Source organism: Spinacia oleracea, chromosome 3 (genome assembly GCF_020520425.1).
Source record: "Spinacia oleracea cultivar Varoflay chromosome 3, BTI_SOV_V1, whole genome shotgun sequence".
In the NCBI taxonomy this organism is placed as follows: Eukaryota; Viridiplantae; Streptophyta; class Magnoliopsida; order Caryophyllales; family Amaranthaceae; genus Spinacia; species Spinacia oleracea.
In genome coordinates, this window is record NC_079489.1 from 135,762,090 (window position 1) to 135,781,361 (window position 19,272).

Sequence of the window (19,272 nt, forward strand, 5' to 3'; positions counted from 1 at the left end):
ATATGGCTACGGGTCTCATTTTGTTAATTAAAATCTGACATATAAAATGTTTGAGACAACATTGTAAAATATAAAACTCAAGAGTTAAAGTTTATTATTCATATCCGTATTCATTATATGACACTAATTCTTAGAAAGATGATAGTATTATAATAATATAATTGATAGTACATGTTCAACTATTATAAGATTTTCTATATCAATTATCAGAAAAAACATGCAAAGATTCATTGGATTATAAATAATAAATGAACGAAGGTAAACTTACGTTATACATATCCGCATCCAGTATAACATAATTTATAAACAAAAATTGATATTGAATCTAGTAGTTTACAATTAGTACGTCATTATTTATGTTATAAGATAGAGAGACAAATCATATAGCGACATTTGTCATCTCCACATCGATTTGACTTACTTTTGGTATAGTACGGAATATATAGGTATAGACACATATATAGTTTGTCATCTCCACAGACTATAGTACAGAGTATAAACATTTGTAGGTAGTAAATAAGTGCTTAGTAGTATAATCGATTATTATGACTCATTCTTAAGCATATGAGAATCATCTAATACTTAAACATATCCACAAATTTATGGGTCATAAGTAAATAATTATTTCGTAGTATAATCGATTATTACCATAAGTAATTAGAAGGTACGTTATAGGTAAAATAAGTACGAAGTATATTAATTATTTTATCATAGGATAGTTATTTATATTATAAGAGAGGCACATCAGAGAACATTATTTTGTCAGCTCCACGTCGATTTGCCTCTATTTTAGTATTGTACTACGTATACAGATGGTGTTAAAAATTGTCCAAAATATAATTCAATTGTTTAGCCTAAAATATTTGGTGGAGATTTTTTAAGTAGAGAGGATCATGTGTTAGTTGCACATTGATTTTCTTGTTTACTAATTCTTCCATGTTTTTGGATTAACCAATTTTATTTTCACGGTTGTTAATAAGTAACAACTGTTAATATCTTAAACTATCAAATAAGTAAAAATTATTTTTAAAAAATTACAACATTGTGCAAGTATTTATACTAATCCAAAAAAATGTCACGGGGTACTCCGTACATGACTATGTTCATCATATAGTATTAATAATCACCAAAAAAACAGAAAAAGGTAGAGCGATGTGTGAATATAATAGATAGTACAAAAATCAAAGAGTTGCATCTAAAAATTGAGGAATTAAGTAGTAGAGTAGTATAGTAGTAGATACATTAGATTACGCAATATATGTTTAAGGAAATTACATATTTTGTTTTTTAAAAATAGTAAAATATTACTATCAATGGCAGTGATAATATCAAATGTAGTTGCGACATATACTACGTATAAAATCTTAGAACCAATGGCGGTTATAATTATCGAATTTAGTTGTTAAAATATTATAGATTACTATAGTAAAAAAAATTATACACTCTTAATTACATATACTTGATTGATTTTCAAATTTATTTGTATTCTAATTATCCAATATCAGTAAACTACTTTTAAATTTTTATAAGAATCCTACTATGTATTCCGTAAAATGGGTTAATTTTTTATAAAATGATAATCTTATATTGATCATATTTGTTACCAAATTATAGAAAATATAATTTACAAAATAATTCCCATGTGTAGAATCATTTTTTTTTTTGAGAAAAAATAATATCAAATATTTTTATGAGGTGCAAGTTAAGAAAATAATTATAGAATCAAATACTTTTTTTTTTAGTATTTTTGTATATCTATAAGAGAGACAAATTAAAGAGATGCATTTGTCAACTCCACATTGATTTTCTCTCTTTAAGTATAGTATATAGATTTTTTTTTGAGGGAAAGTATAGCATATAGATTAATAGATAAAATGGTAGTATTATGTAAATATTTAGACAAAGTCAACAAAATATTACGGAATACATAACTATGTTCATCATACAATATTAATGATCATAAAAAAATAGAAAAGAGTAGAGCGACGTGTGAATATAAAAGCTAATGTAAAAACTAAAGAGTTGCATCTAAAAAATTGAGGAATTACGTAGTAGATAGATTAGATTACGCAAGTTTTGCTCATGTTTACGAAAGTTACAAACTTTTTTTAAAGTAGTAAAATATTACTATCATATCAATGACGGTGTTAATTATAGAATTTAGTTGCTAAACATAATACATCTAAAATATAAAATAGTACAATCATTGGCGTCTATTATTAGCGAATTTAGTTGTTAAAATATTATAGAGTACTATAGTAACTTTTTTTATACACTCTTATTCATATTGTATTGATTTTCTAATTTATTTGTATTATAATATGTTATGTAACCACAAATTGGTAGATTACTACAAACTTTTATCCTACTATGTACTCCGTATAATGGACTAATTTTTTTAAAAAAAGATAATCATTTTGGTTATATTTGTTAACAAAATATAGAAAAGATTTTACAAAATATTCCCCATGTATTGAATGACATTTATTTTTTTAGGAAAATAGAATCAAATACTTTTTAAGGTGAAAGTTAACAAATAATTTTTTTGTTTTTTTATATTTAAAAGAGAGGCCAATCAATGAGTGACATTTGTCATCACCACATTGATTTCCTCTCTTTTAGTATAATATATAGATAGATAGATAGATTCTATATTTTGAACACATGTTCCAGAGCGTAAAAAATGAACGAAGATAGCAGTGGATAGTTAAACTAAACCCAAGTTTTCCTTTACCCTAACCAAACTCACACCCACCCGCACCGGACCGGACTGGATTCTCAAAGCAATACCGGCTCTTTAACCATGTATGGGAGTGGATGAGTCATGGTCATGGACTCATGGGACACCCAAGCCCCAACCCTAGTTTCAGGTCAAATCGTTTTGGAGATCCTTTTTCCTTCCAGAAAACCGCGTCTTAACAAAACCAAAAACCCTAATCTCTCAATTTCTTTTCGCCGCTTTAAATACCGCCCCTTAAACCCCCAATATTCAACAAGTCCGTCATCCCCTTTCAGCAAATTCCCCCAATCGCAGAAATCCCATCTCTGCAATCTCAAATTCATTTTTCATAATTTCGGCAATTCGTTCATCCATCATATTTTTTTGCAAATCGATTTTCAATGTCACGCTTTATCTCGATTCTAATTCTCATCAATTTATTTTCAATTGCATCTGATATACCTAATCTTCAAATCACAAATTCCAAGTGTTTGAAGATATTTACCAGATGCATATAATCAATTGGTTGGCTTACCAGCCCATCGCTACTTTCTCATTGCTATGGAGTCAAATGAACCTGCCTATATTTAATTCAATTAATTTCTCTGTTTTGTTTTCTTTAAATCTGGCAAATGACGATACAATCTATGCTTAACACTGAATTTTTTGTGTTGATACAACTCCGCTTATTATCTGATGCTATTTTCTCCTTAAATCTCGATTAATTTGTTTTTATTGATTACAACAACTTATTAATTTGTTTTATATTTGATTTTGTGTAATAATTAAAGGCATATGATGAATGTTTTAAAAATTACTTATCCTACACTCTGAAATTCAATGTCGATTACAAATTTTCTCAATTTCTGATGCCTATTTTTGGATAATTTTACAGTTTATTATATCAAATTTGAAATTAATTAATCATTTATTTAAATTTATTTCAACGAGGAAAGAGAGCAGATGCTATGTACTGTAGATTTGTCTTCAAAGTTCAAATCTTTAAAATATTTTCTGAGTTTTTAATTTTAATTTTAAAAAATTAAGTGTTTTGAAAATAAGGCGAAGTCCTGCAATGATGACTAGCAAAATTATGTCTGGACGTATGAAGTTCTATCATGATTAATTGGTTTGCATTTGCTGAGTAGGATTTGGTTGTAATGTCTAAACATATCTGTATAAGTAAGATTGATCTTGTGGTGCTCAATAATTTCCAACAGCTCCTGCAAAAAAGTAATTTAATTTTTAAGCTGGACAAAGGTGGTAAGAGGGCATCAACTAGTAGTGTTGCTATCTAACCATTAGTGCCAATATCGTTAATGGTAGCTCTAAAGAGTCCAAGTGGGATCATTGGATCACTATCCAGAGGATGGAGAAAATGCAGATAGTTTGAGTCATCCTTACTAAAAATTCATGTTGATCAAGATCCTTGATCAATGTTGTCCTTCCTGAAAACTTGATTGTTCCTTGATAACCAAAGTATGCGGATGAAATCTTGATTGTTCCGTGAATCCCTCGCCTATTTACATTAACTTTGGACGAAATTTGTTTTGGAGGAATTTTTAGAAACTACAAGTTCTTTCAAAATTGCGAAGGTTCTATGTTCTGGCTAAGCGGTAAATCATGGGAAGATAACAATAAACGTTGCATATGTCGCTTTTACAGTGAACTTTATATGTGAAAATGCCAAAGGAAATGTTGCCTATCCATCATATGGCAATTTCATCCCCACAATTCTTTCCTGTGATAATATCGCAGTTCTATCCCCACTATTCCACTAATCCTATGAGCATTTTCAAATTCAAAACTGTAACTATTTCGGTCATCTTCCAGCCCGTCCCTATGGGCAGAATAAAGTGATTCACCCTCTAATTCCTAGAACTAGAGCTAGCAAAAGCTAACTCAACCCACCAACCCGACTCGAACCCAACCCAATAATAAAGGGTTGGGTCAAGATTTTCAACCTGTTTAATTAAATGGGTTGGGTCGGGCTGAAATTTTCAACCCGAAAGAAACGTGCCTAACCCATATAACTAATTGCGTCAAGTCAACCCCTCATTAAAAATAATAATTTGATCGAGTCCTTTTAGCTTTTTATAAATTATAGGAATTTTTGTCAGAAAGGACCTTTTATAATCAAAAAATTGTGACAAAGGACCTTTTAAAAAAAAAGTTGTGAGGTAGGACCTAAATCAGAATTTTTGTTGTGAATAGGGACCAAGAACCATTTTCCGGTAGTCAAACCATATTCTCCGGCGTTGACCAGCACGTGCGTGGCACGTGCCCCATAAAAACGATTTTTTTAAAATTAAAAATCTAAAATTTTCCCCTCCAATTCCCCCTTGCATGCCTACCGAAAATCTAAAATTAAAAATCCCCTTTTCTCTCTCCTTTGTTGCTCTGTTCCTCCACATTACCTTCTCATAGCTTCTTCATCTTCTTCATCAATCCATTGCATATTGCTTATGGAAAATAAAATTCATTGCTTCCCCTTGATTTTCGTTGCAATTCGTACCGGGTAAGAGTAAAATCCCTAATTGTTTTGGTCCAATTTCTCCAATTTCGTAACTTTCAAAATTAGGGTTCATAAGCTAAATTTATTTTCAGACCGTAATTGGTTGGTTTTAGACCATACTAGAGGGTTGTTGGGCCCTTCGGAGGCGGCAACGACGGCAACTCGAGTGTTAATCCTCTTCAGGCCGGTGGTGTTGGTGGTTGCGTTTGTTTGAGTTACACGGTCTAGCAGGGTTGCAGATGGCTTTAGGCATTAGTGCAAGGTGGTCGGATTTTTTAGTTGAGTATGGGAGTTGAAGTATGGGAATGGAGTTTTTTGAATTTTGTTTAGGAAGTACCGAATTTTCTTTTTCCAGAAGCAAAGTGCAGGTAATGTCGAGGAAGAAGAAGCAACGAGGAGAGAGAAGAGAGTTTTTTTTAAGGTTTTGTATAGGTAATTAGGGGGGAAATAATTAATAAGTCGTTTTTATGGGCGCACGTGCGACGCACGCGCTGGTCAACGCCGGAGAATGTGGTTTGACTACCGGAAAAGGGGTCTTGGTCCCTATTCACAACAAAAATTCTGATTTAGGTCCTACCTCACAACTTTTTTTTTAAAAGGTCCTTTGTCACAATTTTTTGATTTTAAAAGGTCCTTTCTGACAAAAATTCCTAAATTATAAATAAGAAAAACTTAAACTAACATCTTGCAACATTCGATACTTATTTTTCTCTCTCTATACATATTGCAGTATTAGTTTTTTTGCAATGAGATTTGCCTCGAAAAAAGGATCCTTAGTATAAATTCAAGTCAATTTCCACTTAAACAGTAAAAAAAACTTAAACGGGTCAACTTCAGGTCAATCCGTTTATAATCAAGTCGGGTTGGGTTGAGAATTTCAACCCGTTGTTTAATTAAACAGGTCGGTTGGGTTGGGAAAATCTCAACCTGTTTATAAATGGGTCGACCTGATGTCGACCCTACCCAACCCATTGACAGCTCTACCTAGAACTAATTTTTGATTTGTAAACTGGATTTGTCCCCAACACGGCAACTCCCATCTGTCCTTACCTGTTAGCATGGATTGTGGATTATTATTATTAACCAAATGCCAAATGCTTCATAATCAGGGCTTTTACATAAGTGAAAAGCCGATAAGCAATAAAATAATGAATTCACACTTTTGTGTGTTCCTTAGAAAATAATAAAATACTCTCAAACCTTTCCACAAGTAATTCATACAATCGATTAATTTATTTATATTTTTTAATCAAATGCGATTGGTAGTCTTCATTGCAAATAACTCCTTGTAATATTACATTTTTGAATTATAGAGGAGGGAGAATTTGTCCGTGCAGCTAAGCCGGAATTTTCAGATTTTCAAATTCAGTGAAAAGCTTTAGAAAATGATGATTTTTAATTGTCGCCCCAGTCTTACAAGCATCTCAATTAGATGCTTTAATATGGTGATTGACTATTCTATCTGATTCTTGCTTTTCTTATTCAATTCAAACATTTTTTGTAAAAAACCGATTTTTTTAAAAAATTCTAGATTTGCAAAGAGATATGATGATTTAATTTACCCAATATATTTGTCTGAATTCAAATTGATGAATTCTATTTAACATGCACTACCATCTGATCTCGATATTTTGCGTTTTAATCCAAATTTTTAAGTTTTGTGTGTATTCGATGATGAATTTTTAATTTTTAAACCTAATTCTCCACCGATTAAATAAAATGAGTGGAAACAATTAATCTGAGATTACACTAAATGAATTAATTTGCAAAAGAGTTTAAAATATATATTATCGAATTGCAAATTTGCAATCAACGATGAAAATTTTATCTAAAATTGTAATGAGTTAGTTTCAGTGATTAATTTGATAAATAATCACCATCTTTCGGCTGAGATTGCATAATATTTCAAATTAAATAATGGTTTTGCCCAAGGTATCTAGCACCTAAACTAGCTGATAGTTAGGTGCTTCGTTTTGTTGGGCGCAAAGTGTGAACAGATATTGCGACACAGATTGTTTGATTTCCACGAGCTTCTGTTACTTCTATTCTCTGTTTACATCTTTTATTTTTTCCAAAATCATTACCTTTTAATCGATGTGCAATGTGTATAGTTGAATTGAAAATTTTGGCCCTTTATTATAATTAGCGGTTGAGATTTACCCACTAACTCAAAAAATAAAGAATAAATAAAAAATTTACAGAATATTGTGGCGTGTAAATCATTATCCTTCTCCCCATATTAATTCCAGAAAACTCCAACTCTTTCACAGTATTTCATCCTTGTCGGGTCAACTCGTCGGAAACCAATTTCGTACAATCCTATTCCGGTAGTCGACCTTCAGCGTTCAGAGCGGTGTCTACCTAAATCCCAGGTATTTAATTTCATCAATTTTTTCCCCAATTAAAGTTGTTCTATATTCGAAAAATTATGGTGTATTACCTTGATTATTTATGTAATTGATTGAGGGCTTTTGTTTTTGTTTGGTGTTTTGAACTTGATTGAAGGTTACGAAGTATTTAATTTCATCAAATTTTTTTCCCAATTAAGTTGTTCTATTTTTCGAAAAATTATGGTGTATTAAGGGCTTTTTTTTGTTGGTGTTTTGAACTTGATTGAAGGTATATGTTGGTGTTTTGAACTTGATTGAATGTTTTTGTTGGTGTTTTGAACTTGATTGAAGGTATATCTTCTCTCTGTTTTGATCTTTTGTTTTTGTTGGTGTTTTGAATGATCTATTGATGGGCACTTAGTTTATTGATTGAGATTAATTGGTTGATTTCTTTCGCCTTCAATTTTAATATTTTATTGGTTCAATTTTGGCTAAATTAATTGTCTGAGTATGCTTCAAACTCTTTGGCTTGCAAGAGTTGCAACCACCGATTTCTTAATCCTGCATAGGCTACATAAAAAAAATCGAATTCCATGCCGATTTGTGGACTATAGTTTTCGAGTTCCTGTGTATCCATAACTCATTGTTGTTTCAGTTTTTTTAGGGAAAATAAAAACGTAGAGCTGCTATCATAATACTCAATATGTATTATGTGCAAAGTAACCAAAGTTATTTTATTTTCCCGGTAAACAAAGAAAATTGGTGGGAAACATTGATTAATGATGAAGATTTTGGTGGGAAACACTAAAAACAAAGAGCTTCCCCTATAATTTAGGAGAACTACACGCACAATATTCTGTAAATTTGTTTCTTTATTTATTTGTTTATTTATTTTTTATTTTTTAAGTCAGTGGGGTAAATCTCAACCGCTAATTATAATAAAGGGCCAAGATTTTCTCAACTCTATTTTGTAGAGTTCTTCTCCAACTCCAGAGGATCCAGACCCGTTGACAATGTAATCAATGGGATACGGAGTATGTAATTAACAGAATATTATTTCGTTGAAATTAGCTTCTGGCTGCTGTGGGGAGTGGATGTAATTGGAATGATTGAAGTCGTTGATTTTAGAATTTCGGATTTTAGAATGATATTATAGCGTTGACGTTGAATTCGAAAAGACATACTTCGTAGATGTCTATTGTGTTTTATTTGAGGATGATCTTTGCGACGGAGGGCTTGATGAATATAGAGAGGAAGTAGGGGAATTGGGGTTTGGAAATGTAGTCTGGAAGTGGGCTTGATTAAAACTATCAATTTAAACTTTCTGAATTTAAAATGTGGCTATGTGTTGATTTTTGGGTTCTTTGTTTTGATTTATGGGTTTTTGTTTGATAAATCGGTATTTGATTTGTGTTTTTAATATGCTTGATTTCTTTTTCATGAATGTTTCGTTGTAGGGTTAATAATATCGAATTCGAGGAGGTTAAAATTGATCTGACCAAATTTCAGCATTTATCTCAAGAATTTGTAGATATCTCTTTTCTCTTTCTAATTTGTTGATTGATTTTATTGGTTGATTTTCTTATCCAAATTCTTTGCTGAACTTAAGGAAATTTAATTGGGTTTTTCAGAGTTGAAGAATTTAATTGAGTTTCATAGGAATTAATTTTTGTACAAAGTAGTTATGGGAAAAATTTAATAGGAATTAATTTTTGTATAAAGTAATTTGCCACTGATTTTTGACATTTTGTATAAAGTATTCTTCGAATTTTAACAGATTATGCGTCGTTCCTTCGAATTTAAGGTTGAGTTAGTAATTGGATGTGATTGATTTGTCCGCCTTTTTAGAAAGGCAATAAGCTTGATTTTCTAGTATAATGGAAGTGTGTTATTTACTTATATGAAAAAATAAAAATTACGTTAATAAAAAGATAGAAATGTTTGTTGGTAAAGATGAATGCTTCTTTTAAGCGCCATGTCCCAGATGCTAGCACCGGTAAAATTTAGCATCATATAACAATACTAGCATTAAGCATCCAGAAAAACAGGAAGGGATGACATGAAAAGAGAAGGTAGAACAATATGGTTTAGAGTCAAAGCATAATAAGGATCACTTACAAGTTACAACCATCAATTTCCCATGGAACTACACAATGGTATAAAGGGTAAATACTAAATAGACAATCAATTTACGCCGCTTAGACGTTCCTTTATATAATAGATATCAACCCAAATGCCCAAGGTAAAGAAAAGGGGTTGTTACTTGTTAGTTTGAGTTGGGCCAAAAGTCAACGTAAGGAAATATTCTGGTGGGCTTTTGAGTAAGTATTATCATATTTTTGGGTTCAAGTTAAAAATTATTTTGTTAAGTAGTTTATGTCTAATTTTTGGGTTCTTGTCATTGATATGATCTTAAGGAATAAGATGACGGAGAGCATTGATTATGGACTTATGGTTCTTGAGAGTTGAATTGCGTACTAATTAAACATACGATTTACGATTAAGGTAATGTTTGTGTCAAACACTTAAAGCCTAAATGTCAGTATGTGCGTGCTTACGTGCTAATGTACTCCATATGATGTATTCGCGATGCGTGCGAGATTTTATAAAAACAAAAAATTGTAACGAAGTTCTATAACCCAAAAATAAAACAGACATTTCTCACACGATCTTCCAACTAAAACAACCGCTATCCATCTAAAAAACAACCATCTCAAAAACAGTTATATCAGAACATGGATGTGGCTCTCTAGTTGTGCAGTCCTTGCAAATGCTTTCAAAAGTGATAATAATAAACAATTACAATTATATTATCAAAAATTACGAGCATGATTGTCATATTATTTGTGATGTTATTATGTTAATGTTGTTGTTCGGGAATAATGATGATATTTATAAAGCTAATTATATTTTAATTTTGTCGTCATAGAAAAATGAACTGAATTGGTAAACGGGTGAGTTAGGCCACGTTAAAGTTAAAAAGGGGAACCAGTCCCCCTCTGAATGATATAGAGTATAAGAAAAGTTCTGCCAAAATATGTATTTTCCGCAGAGCTTATATAAAGGAAATGATTCATTGCCGACCCATGTTTTAATGAACGATAATGAAATTGAGTTTTTTCCGAACAATAAATGTTACTACCTCCGTTTCAAAATGATATTTACACCTAAAGTCTGTTTCATAATATTTTTTACACTTTGCTTTATTCTATTTTTGGACATGAAAACTTATTACCTTACCTTTTTACCCCATAATATTTACAATTTCCCACTTATTTTCTCTTACTTTATTCATTTTATTTTACACACTCACATTTTTACACGTTTTTATTACTTTATCCATATTTAAATACATTCAAAATTTTCTATTTTTGTCTTAATATTTGTACAAATAGTAACCCTACAAATCTTAATGAAACAGAGGTACTAATATATAATTTGTGCCAAATGATTTTAAAAAAATAAATAAACCCGTTTTAATTTGACGGGCTAGCGTCACTCATTTTTTGAAATTTTAAGTGCTTTTTCCTACTTTCTATTTTGATGATGTTGTACTTGTACGATTATGGATCTCAAGTTGCTCAAAGAAAAGCTATTACTGGCGTCAATATTATATTATAGTCAAACAAGGATATATTTCCTCCATTTTTTTTAATTGCACCATCTGAGATTTCACGCTTGCCAATGCACTTTTTAACCACTAATATCTCTTATTATACATTTTAAAAAATTTGATAATTTGAAAGTATATTTTGAGGCGAATCTAACAAGATCTCACATGAATATATTTTTCCTTATATATAAATCACAAAAAATAACTATATAAGAATATGAAAATAGTGCTAAAACCTTTTTTTTAACGCAAATCCGTCGATATATATATATATATATATATATATATATATATATATATATATATATATATATATATATATATATATATATATATATATATATATATTAATTAGGGATGAAAATCCCTAATACAAAATTCTCATCAAGTGAGAAAAGTTCAAGAACTAGCAAAATTATCCCCGAAACGATAATCAACCTTGTGCTTATCCCAAAAGACAACCTTAACAAAATACGGGTTGAACTACAACTTCTAACATGAGACCAAGCCGCTAAAACTACCATTGGTAAATATCATACTTATATATACAAACAGACGTCAATGCATAAACTTGTGAAATCCGCGCCTACCCAAAAAGGAAGTATCCAGATTAGTTGTTGGTAACGCTTCCATTTTCATCATCATCTTCAACTTCAACAATTTCTATGTTGTTTGTAATTGTTGAACTACCAACAACAAATGGAACAAACTCCTTACCCTTTCCTTTGTTCACTGTATTTCCATCTGTAGCTGAGCTTGAAACTTGCATCGCCTTCTTAATAGTAGAAACTATGGAGCCAAAAACAATCTCTGAAGCTGAGGAACTTTCACCAATCTTGTTGATTATTGCTGAGTTATTCTTTTTTGCATTGCACAGAGCTCGCACCTGCTCACGAGCATTTCTTGTCCTCTCCTCCATATAGACTGGGTTTGCTTTCTCAAAATCTCCTTCATATTCATCCTTTGCACATGATGAAATTATATAGTGAAGTTTATGTTGCACCATCATGATCAAGGAATGAGCTGCTAAAGCATGCGCTACTCTATTATACGTTTTGGGAATGTGAGAGAATGTGATTATCCAACCCTCTCCCAATAACTGTGTAACCTCCCTAAGAACAGGACCCAACTCATGATGTTGTTGGTCTTTCACCTTTTCTAGCAGTAGCTTAAGGTTAAGAGCATCTGTTTCCACCTCCAACTTGTCAATCATGAAGTTTTTTGCAATCTTCAGACCTTCTCTCAATGCGTATAGTTCAGAAGCAAGAGGAGAATGGGCCTTAAATTTTGTAGAGAAACCCACAAACCAAGATCCAATATGCCTTCGAAAGACACCTCCCCCTCCTGCCACATTTCCTGATTTCCAAGCCCCATCTATGTTGAGCTTCATGTAACCTTCCATAGGGGGTAACCAATGCTTCTTCACTGATACCTGATCAGACCTGTTATCTGTGATCTTACCCTGCAAAGCTAAGTTAGTAGATTTTCAGTCTAAGAAAAAAGAGTTGTAAAGAGAGAATGCACTTTTCATTTTTAGGTCAAAGACAGATTTGTTTCTTGAAATCCAAATATGCCAAATGGCTATAGTAAAAATGACTTTCCAGTATTTTGAGTTATGAAGTTTAACTGAATCCAATCTTTCCAGTTCGTATTATAAAATCTAGTGTATTGAAATTTATCTTTTTTCCACGCTCTTTGAAAAATAAAGGACCAAAGGACACTAGATTGAGGGCAATCCCTTAAAAGATGAATGTGATCTTCTTTGGATAATGGCATCTGGAACAAGCAGGACTAATGCTATTGATTTTTTGATTTAGGGTAGCAGCAACAGGTAGAATTTCGTGACAACAATTCCAAAGAAGCATCTTATATTTAAAAGGGCATTTAATTTTCCAAATAGAACTCCAAGAGACATCTTCTGCTATGAAGGGTGTAGAATTTTGTAATTGAAGATGCTATGCTGATTTGATTTCAAAATCCCCAGTTTTTGAAAATTTCCATCTTATAAAGTCCTCATCCGAATTATCAGAAAGGGGGTAAGCCAAAATGAGTTCTTTGATATATGAAGGAGAGATATGTAATCTCATCTAAATGCCACTTCCCATTTTTAATAATTCTTTCTACAAACCAATGAGCTTTCAGGTCTGGAATTGTAATCTCCTCAAGAGTGTAAAGAGGTGCTTCTCCTATCCAATGATGATACCAGATAGAAGTGTTCTTCCCATTCCCTATTCCTATCATTAATCCTTGCTGGAGAATGGAAATTCCTTTAAGAATACCCCTCCATATAGGGGACTGATTATAATTAGGTAAGCAATTTAGAAGGTTAGTATTCTTAAGGTATTTCTCTTTAAAAATTCTGACCCAAAGTAATTTGTCTGGTTTAGTAAGGATATTCCACCCTAATTTTTCCATGAAGGCTAAATTCCATTCTTTAAGCCTTCTGATTCCTAACCCTCCATAACTAGTTGGACTAGTAACTTTATTCCAGGCAATTCCCGGCAATATATCTACTCCTATCAACTTTGTTCCATAAGAATTTTCTACAACATTTTTCAAGAGCATAGGAAATCGAGGTAGGCATTAAATTAGTTTGCATGGCATAGAGAGGAAAGGAGTTGAGAACTGCTTTAATAAGAGTACAACGACCTGCCATGTTTAAAAGTTTAGCTTGCCATCCCCTTATCCTTTCCATAGTTTTATCAAGAAGACCTCTATAATTGGTGATTTTAAGTTTATGAGGTCTAATGTCCACCCCTAAATATTTTCCAAAGGAAGTCGAGATTCTAAGCCTATAATTCCCGACAATATTCTTTCTTATATTATGATTCAGAGAAAAAGGGAAAATTAAAGTTGATTTAGTCAAACTTAGTTTTAGACCAGAATTATCCCCAAATTGATTTAGAGTATTCATAATAGTAGCCATATTATCCTCCGAAGCGACACTAAAAAGGAAAACGTCGTCTGCATAAAAAACATGAGAAATTTTTATATTTCTAGTCAAGGCAATTGGTTTCCATTGACCCCGTTGGAATGAATTTTCAATCATAGTCAAGAGTCTTTCTAGACAAAGAAAAATGTAAGACGATAGGGGATCTCCTTGTCTAATTTCTCTCGAAGGACAGAAAGGATCACAAATTTCCCCATTCCAGAGAACGAAAATGGAAGAAGAAGTGATGCAAGACATGATCAGATTAATCAAATTCATTGGGAAATAAAAAAAAATCAGAGTGTCTCTAATAAATCCCCATTCCAAACTATCGTAAGCTTTGGTGATATCCAATTTTAAAGCCATTATTTTATTTTTCTTTTTTTCTTTGTGAAAGTGATGAGCCATTTCTTTAACCAAAATAACATTGTCCTCAATTCCCCTGCCTTTGATAAAACTAGATTGAAGGGGGCTTATAATACGTTTTAAAATAGGTTTTAGCCTCGAAGAAACAATCTTAGTGACTAACTTATAAATGGTGTTACAAAGGCCAATAGGTCTAAATTCTGTAATGAACGAAGGGTTTGCGATTTTGGGAATTAAAGCTATATAGGAGTTATTAATATCCTTAGGAATAAAATCATTAGTGAAACAAGACACACAAAAATCATAAATAGAAGAGCCAAGATCATTCCAGTGCTTCTGAAAGAAAATTGGTTGAATACCATCTGGTCCTGGCGATTTGATAGGGGCCATAAAGAAAAGGTTATGACGAACTTCTTCCATGGAAATCATAGCAGTTAAATCCCTGCTTTCATCTTCATTTAGCTTTAAAATACTCTTAGAAGGGCAATTTAAAATACTATGATCATGATTAGAAGTGAAAAGGCACTGAAAATAAGAGGAAGCCATGTTTTTAAGTTGCTGTTGATCTGTAATCCAATCATTCAGATCATTTTTTAGGGTTAAAATTATTCCTCTTGATTTTTTAATCTTAGCCATAGTGTGAAAATATTTAGTATTATAATCTGCGAATCTTCTCCAATCGAGACCCGCTTTTTGAGCCCAAATAATTCTTTCCTTTTTAAAAATATCATTAAGTTTTTCAATTAACTCAGCCTCCAAATTAACCAAAAACCGAGAATAATGATTACTCAGGGAAATTTGAATTCCATCAATTCTAGCAATGATATTGGCCTTTTGTTTTTTTAAATTACCAAAAATATTATAGTTCCAGTTCTTAATAGTCTCTAAGAACCTATTCCTGCCATCTAAGAACTCATTATTGGGAGTTTTCCAATTATTAACAAAGTAATTAGAAAAATCAGGATGACAAAGCCAAATTTCTTTAATCTAAATGGAAAAGAACCAGTAGTAAAAGAGTTATGTAAAGAAATTAAAATAGGAGAATGATCAGAATGAATGCGAGGAAGATGATGAACCTTAGTGTGCGGAAAATTGTCCATCCATGGTGAATTGGCTAGAGCTCGATCCAGACGCTCCTGAATTAAGTCTATTCCATCTCTTGCATTAGTCCAAGTATACTTGCATCCATTGTAACCGATATCCACCAGTCCCGCATCATCCATGAAATTGATAAGATTGCGACCCTGAGAGCTCCGAACAGGCCTTCCTCCCATTTTTTCTGATTGAGAAATGAATTCGTTCATATCTCCTAAGACTAACCAGGGAGAATTAGGAGGTAAATCTGAACGCATATGGTCCCAGAATTGATTTCTCCTAGTAGAAGTACTCGGAGCATGCATTGCAGTGATAAGACCCTCCTTACCCAAGTTTTTGGAATGGAAAAGTGCATGAAAATGGTGATATTCTGCATTGAAGAGGACCAAATCCACTGTATTCTTCTAGAAAAGCCACATTCCTCCCCTCGCTTGAACCGGGCGCACCACTCTAAAATCACGAAAACGTAATTCCCCCTATCACTTCTCTAGCTCGACTTCCATCCGCTTTGGTTTCCAAAAAGATAAAAATATCTGGGTGTTGATTAGCAATTATTTCTTTTGCATTGTCGATGAATAGATTTTTGCTAGCTCCACGAACATTCCAAATACAAACTTTCATTTGAGGATTAGGTTTAACAAGAGCTGAATTAATTCTAACCGGATTATTGGGATTGCATGGCTGACGAATCAAGTAACTCTCCCAATCCTTCCAAAATTGCCGAGCTCCTGTTAGATGGATATCCTCCAATCTCACCGGTGTCAGATAAGTGAAGATTTATCTCTGGGCTAGGGCCGGGTTCCAATATTTGGCTTTGATTTGCAATCCCACCACTTCCTCCGTCGTCACATACATGGCTATAAGGCTATCTTGATGGCCCATGTCTTGACCTTGTGTTTCTGAATGTAAGGGTATGATGTGAACCCCTCTTGGAAGCTGAGGTAGTGGTTGCCTTTGAGTAATCGGAACTCGATTTTCCGGGCTGAATTCTCAACTCTTTCTAGTTGAATGTTGTCTTGGTCCCACTGGAATCGGAGAGTAAGGATCCACTGGCTTGTTGAACCTGAGAGGAGTGAACGGTTCCCCTTGATACTTCAATGAGTTGAGCGTTGTGAGGCTTCTCTTTAATTCTTCCAAAGTTGCTGGCTGCATCCTGATTGTTGTGCATGCATTTTCCGGTGAGGTTGGAAATAGATTCAGAGTTCGTGGAGGGTTCATCTCCCATGGATCTTCCGGAATATTGACCGAAATTTGGCCGCAATCCTTCCTTTTCCTGAGTTCTGCCGGGCGGCGCTGATAAGTGGTTATCGGTAGTTGGTTCAACTCCATGCATGTCGATTTCTGGGGTTGAATGGATTCATGCATGTCGATTTCTAGACTTGCTTTGGATCCATTGGGAGAAAAGAGAGAATAAGAATTCTGACCAGCAGAGAGAGAAAGAATAGAACCAGAAGGAGAAAATTGAGTTGAAGAAGAAGGGAAAGAAAGAGAGAGATTGGTAGAGGAAGTTGTGGTTGAGGATTTATTTAAATGGAGATCAGCTGGAGGAGTTGAAGAGTCTAAATCTTCAACCGCCAATGGAGAAGCAACCATTTGCTTTGAAACTTGATCCATGTGTTGATTACTCTCTTTAATTTGTTCAGTTGCTTTTCTTGGAGAGGTAGACAAAATATTTTCTTCATTATTAATTAAAATGCTGTTGCTGCTCAATAGGTTGAGATAAATTTTTTGATTGGGAAGAATGTAAAGGGGTATTGCCTTTTCCATGCGGAGGAACGATCATCGAAGCATTTCTTGAGCCATTAAACGACCAGTTTTTATTTTTTCCATAGTCATTAATTCTAGAGTTATTGAAGATAGTTCCAGTATTTCTTCCTCTAGAATTATCTACCTTGTGTTTATTATTATTTCTGCCTCTCCTATTGGAAACTAAAGTCCATGGGCCATAATCCTGATTAACTCCGATTGTTTCAGTTTGGGTATTTATGACCTCCACAGTATTATTCATTTGTGTAGGGCTTATAACATGAGTATCATTTTCCATAACTTTATTATTAATATTGTTGCTTGATTTTTCATTATGACTAATATTCGTACTATTGCAATATTGTTTGACATGACCTATTTTCCCACATTGAAAGCACAAGGTATCTATATTTTCGTACATTATCATTTGCCAATCGCCTCCGACCCAAACTTTCGTAACCAACGGTTTATCTAATGTAACTTCCACACAAACTCGAGCATATCTTGTTAGGTTATGATACATATGACATTACATAGATCATGCGGAAACAACCATTAACCCAGGAAACATATTATTTACACATAATCATTTAGCATAGTTTAGATGCATACTCTTTGTTGCGTGCCTTCCCTAGCTGCGCCCGAACCGAACAAGAACAAGTCTTTTAGGACTCCAAGTGTCGTCCCTCCGTAGAAAGTCCACAGCACGTCCGGATCCGCCTTAAGATTGACCAACTAGAATCGCCCTTAAGGTACTCAGAAAATTCGGCACTTTTGGGGCAAGATGGGTGTTTGAATTTTCTCTCAAAAACTCACTTTTGAATACTTTGAAACTTGTGTATAAATTATGACCCCTAGGCCTTTATTTATAGAGTTATGGAAAAGGAATCGTAATCCTAGTAGGATGCGAATTAATTGGAATTAGAATTCTACATGAATTCTACTTAATCAATTTATCCAATAGGAATAGACATTTAATCATACACTGACTCTTGCAGATTCAGGAATCTCGCATGAGCTCAAACTCACACACACACGGCAGCCACAAGGGCTGCCCACGCATGCGAGCAGCAGCTCACGCAGCGCGGCCCACGCATGCGTGGCCTTGTGCGCGCTGGGCTGTGGCGTGCGTGCTTGCTGGGCGATGGCCTGGCTTCGTGCTGGGCCTTCGTCCGGCAGGCCTCGTCCGATGCTAATTCGTACGATACGCTTCCGATTAAAATTCCATTTCCGGAATCTATTTCCGATACGAACAATATTCAATATTTCCGATTCCGGAATTAATTTCCGTTTCGAACAAATATTTAATATTTCCGTTTCCGGAATTATTTTCCGATTCCGGTAATATTTCCGATTCTGACAATATTTCCGTTTCCGGCAATATTTCCGATTCTGGTAATATTTCCATTTCCAACAATATTTTCCGATACGTACCATGTTTCCGTTTCCGGCAACATCTACGACTTGGATAATATTCATATTTCCGATACGATCCATATTTCCGTTTCCGGCAATATCATCGTTTCCGGAGTATTCATTTCTTGCCTATGACGATCTTAGCTCCCACTGAAACCAAGATCCGTCGGTTCCGAATATTCATCGATGGAGTATTTAATGCCATTAAATACTTGATCCGTTTACGTACTATTTGTGTGACCCTACGGGTTCAGTCAAGAGTAAGCTGTGGATTAATATCATTAATTCCACTTGAACTGAAGCGGCCTCTAGCTAGGCATTCAGCTCACTTGATCTCACTGAATTATTAACTTGTTAATTAATACTGAACCGCATTTATTAGACTTAACATAGAATGCATACTTGGACCAAGGGCATTATTTCCTTCAGTCTCCCACTTGTCCTTAGGGACAAGTGTGCATTTCCTAATTCCTTTGTCGCTCGATGCTTGCTCTTGAACATAAGGTAAGAGTTGTCATCCTTATTATGTCCAGAGGTGTTCCT

At 33.6% G+C, this 19,272-nt stretch overlaps 1 long non-coding RNA gene and 4 other non-coding genes across 5 annotated transcripts; all 5 read left to right on the forward strand.

Moving 5' to 3' along the window:
* The first annotated feature begins 3,343 nt into the window (after positions 1-3,343).
* On the forward strand, positions 3,344-3,423 carry LOC130471179 (small nucleolar RNA R16). Its single transcript, XR_008931841.1, has one exon. It is a non-coding gene; the product is annotated as a small nucleolar RNA R16 (small nucleolar RNA).
* A 2,517-nt stretch (positions 3,424-5,940) lies between these two features.
* LOC130470535 (uncharacterized) lies at positions 5,941-9,599 on the forward strand. Its single transcript, XR_008931122.1, has 2 exons — positions 5,941-6,679; positions 7,505-9,599. It is a non-coding gene; the product is annotated as an uncharacterized lncRNA (long non-coding RNA).
* Positions 6,616-6,703, forward strand: LOC130471219 (small nucleolar RNA U31b). Its single transcript, XR_008931880.1, has one exon. It is a non-coding gene; the product is annotated as a small nucleolar RNA U31b (small nucleolar RNA).
* LOC130471170 (small nucleolar RNA Z195/SNORD33/SNORD32 family) lies at positions 6,773-6,861 on the forward strand. Its single transcript, XR_008931832.1, has one exon. It is a non-coding gene; the product is annotated as a small nucleolar RNA Z195/SNORD33/SNORD32 family (small nucleolar RNA).
* Positions 7,039-7,132, forward strand: LOC130471172 (small nucleolar RNA Z196/R39/R59 family). Its single transcript, XR_008931834.1, has one exon. It is a non-coding gene; the product is annotated as a small nucleolar RNA Z196/R39/R59 family (small nucleolar RNA).
* Positions 9,600-19,272: the final 9,673 nt, after the last annotated feature.